The sequence below is a fragment of the Vigna radiata genome, chromosome 1 (genome assembly GCF_000741045.1).
Source record: "Vigna radiata var. radiata cultivar VC1973A chromosome 1, Vradiata_ver6, whole genome shotgun sequence".
NCBI lineage: Eukaryota > Viridiplantae > Streptophyta > Magnoliopsida > Fabales > Fabaceae > Vigna > Vigna radiata.
In genome coordinates this window covers 15433565-15446196 of record NC_028351.1, presented here as the reverse complement: position 1 = coordinate 15446196, position 12632 = coordinate 15433565, and the positions used below count along the sequence as shown (strand labels likewise).

Here is a 12632-nt window from a genome sequence, read left to right as displayed (position 1 = left end):
ATAGTTATTATATTTAATATTAATAACTAATTTATCAATTTGAATAATTTATTAATTATTTATTTCTATCCTTAGACAATTTGATATTATTTTTATTATTTTAATTTTATTTAATTAGCTTTTACAAAAAAAGGTATTAAATAAAATATTATCAAATATTAAATATCTTAAAAAAAATTATATAAATTTTAAATAAAATAATCAAATATCAATTAAATACTAAAATAATAAAACTCAATTATGCAAAATTATTTATATTAAAATTGTTTAATATTAAAATATCTAGTTTCATTATTTTTAAATTATTATTTCTTAAAATGTTATTTTCTAAAATTTTACAATTTATGAAAATATATCATAATTATTCAATAATTATTAATTATTAAAAAATAAAGTAAAGAACTTAATTTGCAGAAAAAACATTAATTATTTAATAACAAAATTTAGAATTCCACGCAGAGAACAGTTGCCAGAGTTAACCATCACAATTAATCGACCATGAAAAAAAAACACTAAAATCTCAAACTCCAAGAGAAATAATCATCCTGCAAGCAATCATGATTGTAATTTCAATGCTAAAGATCCACAGATGAATATTCACTGTGTATAAATATAAATAACAGTAAACAAAATTGTATTTTAGCAAATAATGAAAAATGATAATATAAGTAAACTATAATAGCTATTACCTTGCTAATATGCTACTGAAATGATTCTCTTTGCTAACACATGAATAATCCCTGAACCTGAAAATATAGTTCTTATTTTTCACTCCTTTTTCCTTCTCTCGAAAACTCGCGGCCTTGAAGTCTTGTTGCCCTGGAAGGTTCTCGCTCTTACCGTGGAAGGCTCGTCACCCCGTCGAAGGCTCGTCGCGGTTGAAGACTCGCTGCTGTCAAAGGTTTTGCCGAATTATCGAAAAGGCTTTGCCACACTTTGCCGTCGTCGAACTGTCTCGAAGGTTCTATTACCATTGTCGAAGATTCTGAGAACAGTTCTCCTGGAAAAGAGAAGCAACTATGGAACCTAAGGTACAAATGTTTTTCCTGTGTTGTTCATGTATTTTCAGATTTATGTAAGGTTTTTATCTTTCTGCATAAGTGGTGGGATACAGGTTATTTTTCTTCACCCTTCTCCTCTTTTTTGTTAATTTTTGTGTTTCCTTGGTTTCTGGGTCGTCAAGGTTTGAGGTTGTGCTGCATTCCTTCTTCTTTTCTTCGTCTACTCTCACAAATTTTGGAGAGGATAAGAAGCGAACACTCGATCATCCTGAATCCAAAGAAGGTGGACAAAGAAACTGGGGAATTCTTTTTTGTATGCCTGGAGGCTTTGATTTTGAATATCTTTGTGAAAGGTCAACTGGTTGTGTGTTTTTCTAATTTAGGAATGATTACTGCCCTATTTGGATGGATTATTACGTGGAGTTACCATGATAAGCCCAGTCTAATCACAACCTTCAAGGTCCTTAATCTAGCCAAAGAACATTGTCTGATCCATATATTAATCCTCACCTACTACTACATTGTCTTGTTATGATTTAATTGTTTGAGTCGCATGGGAGTCAGTTTAAATCCAAAAGTTTAAAGAAATATTTATTCTTCCTACCTAGCACTGAAAAGCTTTACAGAAATATTTTATAGAAAAAAGAAGTCTCAAGATCAATATATGGGAAATTTTAATGATATCTAACAACTCTCTTAATTTCCAGGTGACTTTTATGTAGCTTAATTTCTAGTGATCTACTTGATTTTTATAATGGACTGCCTTTAAAATTAAAATTATAAGTGTATGGTAATACTGCTTGGGTTGTGAGAGCATTGTAATGACAGTGACAATACTTTTGTAAAAGTTGTCGTGTGCATGCAACAGAAACTCCTATAAACATAGAAGTGTTATATACTTGTTTTTCATCTCTGGTTTATTTATATGTTTGTTTTAGTTAATACATTTAATTGTTAACCAGTGTTGCTTTCGAGGAATTATCTGAAGGGAATTGGTTTATATTTGGTTGTAGATTATAGTAATTACATTTATGCCAAGTTCTAGTCAAATAATTCTGAATATGTACTTGGTGTGTTGAATTTTGGTAGTTTTTCTTACTGTCACATATAAGTACTGCCTATTAGGCGTGACTATGTTCGTTGTTTCCTGTATTTGAACTAACATGTTGCTGTTGAATTCAATCTATATCAATACCACTCAAAGGCAATTTGAATAGAGTCTAACATCACTGTTGGACAATCATAGTTTTGGTTGCACGAATCCATATCAATTGTTTTGTTCAAGTTTTGTCAGCATAATTATCAATTTACCTTTTCCCAAGAAAAAAGAGGCATTTAATAAATGTCAAACTCTGTCCATCTCTGAGCCTATGGGGTTACCCTTTCTCGTTTCATCTTCCTTGTCCTGAGAACTCAAAATTTACAAGGGTACACAAGTTGGTCTTCTCGACCAATTCTGATTTCCCTCCCCTCATAGCTAGTTCTCTCTTTTTCCAGTAATCTTTCTTTTATGTTTGACCCGTCTTAGCAAATGTAGATGTTGTAAATGGTAAATCTATTAGTCAAAATAAGGTAGCATAATAACATTTGATATATGTGCATAACAGAATATGAGTTTATTTCATATTTGGGTCGTTTAAAAATATTTTAGGACAACTTAAGGTTAGAAAATATTTCATTTTTGTTCTGCTTAAAAGTGCACGGAACAGAATAGGATATTCCATTTTTGTTTTGTTCGTGCACCGAATGCTACGTAAGTGTTTATAGAACTTGTTGATCAGGATTGATGTCTGGATTAAAACATATGCTGTGGTTGATATTCCATTAATGAGAACGAGTGTTGTCACTCCCATGTTTCCGTTATCTCCAATTCAAATGATTATTAGATAAAATACATGCAGTGGTTGATATTCCCTTTTTATATTTTATTAGTTATAATATGAATACTCACTATTTCTGACTTGTGTTTTGCTCTGCCTCATTTATGCAATTTCGAAGGTTAATCATAGTTCATGATTTCACTTAAAAATGGATGGGATTCCTAACTATGTGTAATTTTGTATTGTCGATCCCATCTATGCTAGCAGTAGTAGTATGTTATTGTTTATAGTGTTAAACCTATTGCGAACCATCAGTTTTAAGGATTGTGGTTTACAATTTCTTATCAATTGCCTATCAATCTACTTGTGTGCTAAAGTAATTGTTGATCTTTTCCTACATGTGATAACTTGGATACTCCCTTTAATGGATGACGTCTCTTTACCTTGTAGATTGCTAAAGCGACCCTAGTACTAGACACAAGTTATATTGCCAAGCCAGCTGCCTCATGGCTTGATGATTTTCTAGTCTGGGTATCTCTAGAAGTATTTGGGTGTGCTATTCTTGAGCTTGAACTTGATGAATTTCAGTCTTAGTTTAAGAAACTCACTTTAGTAGAAAAGTCTGTAATTGCCTCTAATTTGTCCAGGTGAATTAACTATATTGCAGTTAACTAGACTAAAATAATAGTTCAGTTCAGTTTTTTTGAACTATTTTTTAGTTCAATCTAACTTATTTGAACTATTTTATTGTTAATTGTAATTGGTTTATAGTACAGTACAAACAATGCAGTTTGCCCACCCGTAATCCTGGCTGCACTGGCCTCATTTGTCCTCAATTTACTAGAATTGAGTGGGCTGTTGAGGTTTTAGAAATCACTGTGATTGCACTTGCAGCTCCATTGGCTGGATTTGTTTGCAATTTTCTACAATATCAAACGTTGTGATGAAACTGCAAATATAACCTGGGCTCCTTATTTATTTTGTTTTGCAGACTACGAAATTTGCACACATTCTTGTTGTGTCTGAAGATGGTTATGTTAGCTTGTTTGATACTCGTAGCAAATGCTCCGATACCTTAAACTTTGAAGAAAACACAAGTATTTTTTTTTTTTTTCTTTATTTGTTTTGAGTAATATGATGAAAAGAATATAGAAGCGGCACAGGTTTTGTGGTCGAATGAAATTTTTTCCTTTTTAATTCAGAAGAAGAGAAGATCTGGGTTTTGTATTAGAATGTTGTTGTTGATACTTGTTGGATTAAGATACATGCAATTCATATATCTTTTAATTCATTTAATACATTATTATTTGAGCTATTTATTTTTGATGTTTTGTGCATGACTTGACATAGATTGTAATTATTTACAGGAGGACAGACAAATTGGTCATTGTTAATGTTGATCAAGCAGTAAGTCACTCTTACATCCACAGTGTAATATGTTATTCTGTGGATGCAAGAGTGATTTACTGTTTGATTACCATACACAGTGAGAATTTGTCTGTTCTCTATAAATAATTACAAACTGTGTCAAGTCATGCACAAAATACCAAAAATAAATAGCTCAAATAATAATGTATTAAATGAATTAAAAGATATATAAATTGCATGTACCTTGATCCAATCAGTATTAAAAACAATTTTTTGATGCGAAACCCAATGGCAGATCTTCTTTACCTCTGAGTTAAAAAAAAAAATTTCACACAACCAACGACACAACTCTCTCGTTTCTATATTTCTTTCCTCATATAACTCAACAAATAAAGAAGAACTAAGAAAAAATACCTATGTTTTCTTCAAAGTTTGAGGTAATATGTTGAAATGACTCCAAAAACCCTAACACAACAGTCAGACCCAACAAACTGCAGATGAACGCATCAACACTGGCAATCACGGTGAATTTAAAAACCTAAACACAATCAAATTTCTAATAAATTGTGTATATATGCACATGATGTCGCCAAGATTCCTTAATAATACACAATTTACAATTTATGTAAAAATTATTCATTTTTTTTAATTATTTTAGATTTAACAGTTCCATGCCTGAAAACACCATAGAGGTATGGTGCTTTCTCATCTCAATAATTTGGGAACTGAAATTTTGTTTTTTTAATTTTTGTTATGTTACTTTGAATCTTTAAAACATTTGATAAGGCTGCTGATTTTTGACAGCATTTAACATCTATTCAGTATTCATGTTAATTGGAGTGGGTAAAGTTTTGGCATGTTGTATTCTCCAATTGTCAGTTATGTCAAAATGATTGCTTGAATTTCATGCTTCTGGACTAAGTAGAACCGCTCTTGACAACTGATCTCTCTGTCATACAAAAGTAGAAAAAATATTATACATTGACATTTTTCATATGATTTTGTCTTGTACATGGTTGTTCCTTTTTCTTAGGAAGCTGTAAAAGTCTAGGGTCCCAGGCATTATTCTCTGTGTCTCTTTTTAGGGAATGGAGTGGTTGGGATTGGGGTCATTTCTGATTACTGTGAAATTTTTTGTAAACAGAGTTGGATGACATATTTTTTGCCTTGGATCTGTGTTCAACCCTGTATTTGTCAGCCAATTTGGGTATTCCATGATTAAACATGTGATGAACTTACTGGCTATCTGTCATTTTTTGTGTAACAGGTGTAGTTATGCATTTTGATAATTCTAAGCAATTCATTTTTTAACACATCTTGATTTCTTATGTTTCAGGGATTGTGAGGGGCATTGACACAGTATAAGGTGTGCTCTATGTCATTACTCCTGTGCCACATAGTTCCTTGGAAAAGGTCAACCTCTTGCCTACAGTAAAAGGTTATAATCAAATTCCCTCTTGTTTGTTGCAGGAAAGATATTGTTTTATATGCTTTTTCTTTCTTCTTAGCATAATATTATAGAAATGAAAGATAATATGTTGAAGTTCATTCAATCTGCTTTCTTTCTGTTGTCTCAGCCTATTCTATTAGTTGCTAGAATGTGTTCACTTATTTATATTAGTAGGTTTATTTTTATTGTTGATTTAATCATAGCCAGTTATAATTGAATAAATTTTTATGAATATTGTGTAAAGGGATATATATAATATTTAATTAACAGTTTTTCTTCAAAATGATTTTGTGTTGAATGTTCTTATTATATGTTTACAAATAAAATTATGGAATGTTAAAAGAACAAAAGTGTCTTGGAGTGTTCATCGGGTACACAGTAAGTGTGAGATCTATATGTCCCCATCCAACTAATGCGATTCGTTTTACATGCATTACTGTGTTTATACTTGAACTGCAGAATTTTTTTTATAACTATATAATGATTTTTTAGTGGTTAATACTCATTTTTTTTTATAAACTTTCAGATATTATTGTTTGTGGTTCTAGAGATCGATTATTTCATATTTGGGACTTGAGAAACAAGTCCACTACTAAGAAATCTTTTGGATGTGAATTTACATCTCAAGTCCCATATACGAAATATTCAATTTTTAGAACCTATATGAAAGTTTATAAAATATGAATATTAGCGGCTAACAAATTATTGTGTAGTTATAAAAAAAAATCCTTAGTTCAAGTATAAACGCAGTGATGCAGGTAAAACGAAACATCACCTACATTAGTTGGATGCGGACACATAGATTTTACTCGATAACACTCTAAGAAACTTTTGTTGTTTAACATCCCGTAATTTTATCTGTAGTCATACAATAAGAACATTTAATACAACCATTTTGAAGAAAAACTGCTAATTAAATGATATATATATATATACTTACATATATATATATATATATATATACTTATATATATATATATATATATATATATATATATATATATATATATATATTCCTTTACACAATGATCATAAACATTTATTCAATTGTAACTCAGTATGATTAAATCAACATCTATATATTCTTAATTTGATTTAAAGGTTAGTGATAGAAAGAGTATTGGCTAACATCAGTGCTCAGATAAGCTATTTTGGTGTGTTTGTACAAGATATTTAAGAGACAGGGGAGAAAGGTTGTCTTCCTACAATTTTTGGCACCACATAAAACCAATAGGAGGTGTCGAACTGCAAAGGGATGAATCCATTTCTTGCAGTTCCACTTCTCGTTTTTTTTTATAAATGGAGCCAAAAATTGTGAAAAAAACGACCTTTTTCCGCTATCTGTCGAACTGCAATATGGTAAGTGACGTTTTTCTTTTTAATTTGAAAAACTAATAAAATTACTGATTTCTTGATCGTTTAGTTATTGGTCCTTAATAAACTTTATATTTTATTTGAATCTAATTTGTTATCATTTTATTGCTAGTTCAATGGGTGGTGTCAATGGAGCACATGTTTCATCTCAAGCATGACGAACGAACTATAAGGGAAATGTTAGTTTCTGAAGGATCTAGGTTTCTTTCTATCTTGCAAACTAAACTTTTCTAATAATTCCTAATTGTTAGGCTGCTTCCATGATAGTTAGTGTTTTTATCTGAATTGATTGGTTTGACTAATGAATTGGTTTATTTGAGCTTGTTGAAGTTTTGGAATATCTGAAATTTAAAAAATATTGTTACTTAAATGTGTCCATGTCCTCAATCATCTAAAAAGGTTGGTTGGAATTTTGTTCTAAAGAGAAAATATATTTTTTTATATTTTCTCTAAGCTATCAATTAATAATGTTGGATAAATTGAATCATGATTTTTAAGATACAAAGATTACCGTCTCAACATAGAATAATTACTACAAAGTTGAGGCTTTAATCTTTTACTACACTTAAAAATCATGATCTAATTTATCTAACACCATTAATTGGTAACTCACAGAAAGAATAAAAAAAATATATTTTTCTTTTAGAATAAAGTTCTAACTAATCTTTTTAATTGATTGTGGACATGGATACTTCTGATTAATACTATTTTTTAATTTTTTGGTATCCTATAGTTTCAATAGGCTGAAATAAATAAATTTATAATCAAACCAGTCAATTAAGATAAAAACACTAGAAAATCAAATGTTCACGAATTTTCCAACTAAGCTATCCAATTCGTTGATACGAAAACCTGGTACTTGAAATATATTTATTGACTACTACTAAGCGGTATGACTGAATATATGTCATATTATTAGAGCTAATGACATACTATAAATTTTTAAACTTAATATAATATGATTAAAAATTAACTCAATTAAGATAAACGATTCATCGGGTTTAAGTCCAAAGACTAACTATTATTAAATTATACTATAAATATCACAGTGATAAAACTAATTATTTATGATTGCATTAATGATAAAAGTAATTATACTTTAACTTAAGGGTGAGAGTGTATTATAAAGACACAAACCTCATTAACCTTACTAATTAAGGACAAATACCAAAAAGAAAAAAAATTATAAAAAATGAAAAGTGAAGAAGTTTATGAAATTGTAGTCTTTAAAGGATACCTATCTTATTATGTAAAAAATAGAAAAAAAAGGTGTATATATATATATATATATATATATATATATATATATATATATATGTTTTTCAAATCATATACATATATAATATGCAAAAAAAGAATGATAATGTAATACTTAAAAAGGTGGAGTGTGAATGTAATTCAAAAGCATGACGTTAAATTCTTCTACTTGTTTTTTTATGGATTGGTGTTTAATCTATAAGATTTGTGGAAAATTTGTATCGGATTTTTCTTTTTCTTTTTTTTATATGAAAATGTTGTTTTCAAAAGTTGAGGTCTGACAAATTTTGAAGTTTTCTTCGTATGCTCATGTTTTTTCTAGCTTTTTGGATGAAACTATGAAGTTAATTTTGAACTTATTTGGATAGTTATAGTGTTAAGTGTGGTGTCGAGGGACTATGATAGGCTTACCAATTTAGAAGATAAATTTTTATGTGTGATTATTATTTTAATATGCTAAATATCTTATTTCATTTTGAATAAGACTGTTTGTAGAAAAAAGATATTATTAAGAAAAAAAATTGTTGACAAGATTAAGAAATTTAAGAACGTGTTTATACAAAAAACAACTTGACTACTAAAGTGCATATATTTAATTTTTTATTTAGTTAAAATAATTGAATTTTAAAGAGTTATTTTTAACATTTGTATTTTAAGTTAAAATTAACAAAAATAATTAGTCAAGTTTAAATGTTCATTTAATATTTAATAATGTGTATAAAGAGGAATGAAATTTCAAATATTTTTAAGGATAATGATATTTAGACAACATTTTTTTGACAACATTTGAACATTGATTATGTGTCAATCTGTTATTAGTCAAAAATTACTTCACAATAATGTTTATGATTATTATTATTGATTATTGAGTAATTTTTGACTAATCACATGTTGACACGTAATCAATGTTCAAATGTTGTCAAAAATATGTTGTCTAAATATCATTATCCTTTTTTTAAATCAAATTACTAAATATCAATTAGTAATTAAAATAATAAAATTTATTTATAACAAAACTATTTATATTAAAATTGTTCAATATTAAAATAGTCAAGTCTAACTATTTTCAAATTATCACCACTCTTAAAATGTTATTTTCTAACTTTTTACAATTGACTAAAATATATCATGATTATTCAATAATTATTAATTATTAATTAATTAAAAATAAAGAAAAGAATACGTACTTCTTCTGATTCACTCTAATTATTATTTCTCTACATATTTGTACAAATCCATCACTCTAATTCACTCTTCTTCCTTTCCACCAAACACCTTCTCCAAACTTAGGGTTTTCCCTTCCTTTATCGTTTTTTCACATTTTGATCGATTAAATTCTTTTTTATTTTGTTTAAACACCTTTCCACTTATTGATTTTTGATTTCCACTGTTCAATCGTTGTTTTGAACCGATTAATCGGTTCTATTTGCGTTCCTTACTATTTTAGGGTTCCTTCGAGTCCAATTAGTGTTTCCAACTATTGATTCAGGGTTTATTCATTGTTTATGGTTCTAGTGAGTTTGATCTCACTTTTGGTCCGATTAGGGCTTTGAGATCGTTTCATCCTTCAAGTATCATTATTCCGCTGCGTTCTTCTTCATTAGAGAAGCTTCGAGGAAGTCCGGTTCGTGTTCACTCAACTAATATCGGTCATCTTCCTTGGAGCCTTCGTCCATCAAAAATGATATCATCACAATAGATTTGGACATATATCTTATCCTTGTTTGAATTCTTGATGAACACTGTAGAGTCGACTTTGCCTCTTGAGAAACCTTTCTTTATGAGAAACTCACTTAACCGTTCATACCACAATCTTGGAGCTTGCTTAAATCCATATAGAGCTTTTCTCAGTTCGTAAACATGACCAGGATGCTCAAAGTCTTCAAATCCTGGTGGTTGTTCTACATAAACCTCTTCCTTGATGTATCCGTTTAAGAATGTGCTTTTGACATCCATCTGGTATAGTTTGAACTTCATTGTTGCTGCAATAGCAAGAAGTATTCTTATAGCTTCTAGTCTAGCTACAGGAGCATATGTTTTCATCATAGTCGATTCCTTCTTTTTGGTAGTAGCCTTTTGCAATTAATCCGACCTTATTCTTTATGATATCACCAGAGTCATCCATTTTGTTTCGGAATACCCACTTTGTACCTATAACTCGTAATCTTGGTTCTCTCGGTATGAGTTCCCATACATTGTTTCTTCTGAATTGATTCAACTCTTCCTGCATAGCCATTGTCTAGTTTTCATCATTAAGTGCATCTTCAACCTTCTTTGGCTCGATTTTGGACACAGGCAATATTCATACAGAACTGATTTAACTGCCTTCTTGTGGACACTCCTCTTGAGATGTGTCACCAATTATGTTGTCAGTGGAGACGTTCTTTGGCACTCTTCACTCCTTAGTCGATTCTGTTATGGGAGAGTCGACTTGCTCATCACTATTTTCTTTATCAGTCATTTCTTTGTGCACTTCCTCTTCTCCTGCTGAATTTTCATCCTCTTCAGTAAAGTCCTTGACATGTTCTAACGTATTTGGAGCCTTGATATACTCATCGAATGCAACGTGAAGAATCCTCAACAGTCATAGTCCTTTTGTTGTATACCTGATAAGCCTTGCTTGTTAAAGAATATCCTATGAAAATAACTTCATCTGCCTTGAAGTCAAATTTACCGAGATTCTCTTTACCATTGTTAAGCACAAAGCATTTGCTCCCGAATATTCTCAATTGTGAGATGTTTGGTTTCCGTCCTTTTAGCAACTCATAGGGAGTGAGTTTCAATATTGATCTTATGATAGTTCTATTTAGCACATAGCAGGCAGTACTAACAGCATCTGCCCAAAAGTATTTTGGCATGTTCCTATCATTCAACATTGATCTTGCAAGCTCTTCAAGTGCCCTGTTCTTTCTTTCAACAACTCCATTTTGTTGTGGAGTTCTAGGTGCTGAGAAATTGTGTGTTATTCCCATTTCAGCTAGATAATCATCAAACTCCTTGTTTTGAAATTCTCCTCCATGATCACTTCTGATGGTTTTAATTTTAAGATCCATGTTATTCTGAGCAGTAGCAGCAAACCTTTTGAATACTTTGAAGGCGTCATTCTTGGTTGCAATGAAGTAAGTCCATGTATATCGAGAGTAGTCATCAACAATGACTAGACCATATGAATTTCCACCGAGACTCTTTATTCTTGAAGGTCCAAACAGGTCCATGTGTAGTAATTGTAGTGGTCTCCTGGTTGACATTTCTCTTTTGCTTTTGAAGGACTGTTTAGTATGCTTTCCTTTTTGGCATGCATCATATAATCTGTCAGATGTATATCGAATTTTGAGCAATCCATTTACAAGATCCTTTGAAACCGATTTGTTCATCTGATTCATATTTATGTGAGTGAGTCTCTTGTGCCACAACAACGCATCTTCTTCTTTAGTAATCAGACATACAACCGAGTCGAAAGAGTTATCCATGAAGTCGATTACATAGATGTTGTTAAATCCTTTACCCACAAGTAGCAGTTCATAGGTTGTCCCGTTGCTTATCAAACAATATTTAGGCTCGAAAGTGATCTTTAATCCTTTGTCGCATAGCTGGCTGATGCTAAGTAGATTATGCTTTAATACGAAGAAAGAGTTTTTATTTTACCTTTGCCAATGATCCTTCGTTTGTTATTATCACCATATGTCACGTGACCAGTAGCTTTGTAAGAGATATTTGAGAACTTGGTGGGATCTCCAGTCATGTGTCTCGAACAGCCACTATCAAGATACCATGTAGAAGTTTTGGACTGTTGTTTCAGATCAATTTTGACGACTTTAGACTTAGCCATCATTATCATTTCTTCTTTCTTCTTAACCTTCTTGATATCATCTTGATATATCTGTTTGTCCTTTTTGCTTAGAAACCTTGTAAATCTGTGATCAGTCAAGCTAGATCTTTGCGTTTCAGGATGAGATTCTTTATCTTGAACAACCTTGTGTTGCAAGTTTCCTGTTTCAAAAGATTAATAAAAACCATTAGTAATAGACTTTGATTTCTCATTACAAGGTGCATATATGACCAATTTTGAATTTATATATCCTTTTAGATTGCGAAACAGAAGCCATCCCCAGGTATAGTTTATTCGGTAAAAAACAGAGTCGACTAGTTTTTCAAATATTTTATGAAAACCAGCTCTGGTGCCAATTGTTGGAAAACAGGTAGGCTTCGTTTTACACTAAGAAGGGGGGGGGGTGAATTAGTGAGTTTTCAAAATCATAGTCTTTTTGAAATCTTTAAAGCAATGTTGAAAACTTTACAAGTCTTTCTTGAAACGTAAGTAATGAAAAATGTGTGCAGCGGAAAATCGTAGTTGACTACGCA

At 30.6% G+C, this 12632-nt stretch overlaps 1 long non-coding RNA gene across 4 annotated transcripts; it reads left to right on the top strand.

The window, feature by feature from the left end:
* The first annotated feature begins 706 nt into the window (after nucleotides 1–706).
* LOC106766360 lies at nucleotides 707–7938 on the top strand. Of its 4 annotated transcripts, XR_002669381.1 has the most exons (6): nucleotides 707–1031; nucleotides 1184–1284; nucleotides 3272–3468; nucleotides 3813–4713; nucleotides 5526–5627; nucleotides 7126–7938. It is a non-coding gene; the product is annotated as an uncharacterized LOC106766360 (long non-coding RNA). The 4 variants fall into 4 exon arrangements; XR_002669382.1 differs by lacking the exon at nucleotides 3272–3468; XR_002669383.1 differs by lacking the exons at nucleotides 707–1031; nucleotides 1184–1284 and adding an exon at nucleotides 1293–1461.
* Nucleotides 7939–12632: the final 4694 nt, after the last annotated feature.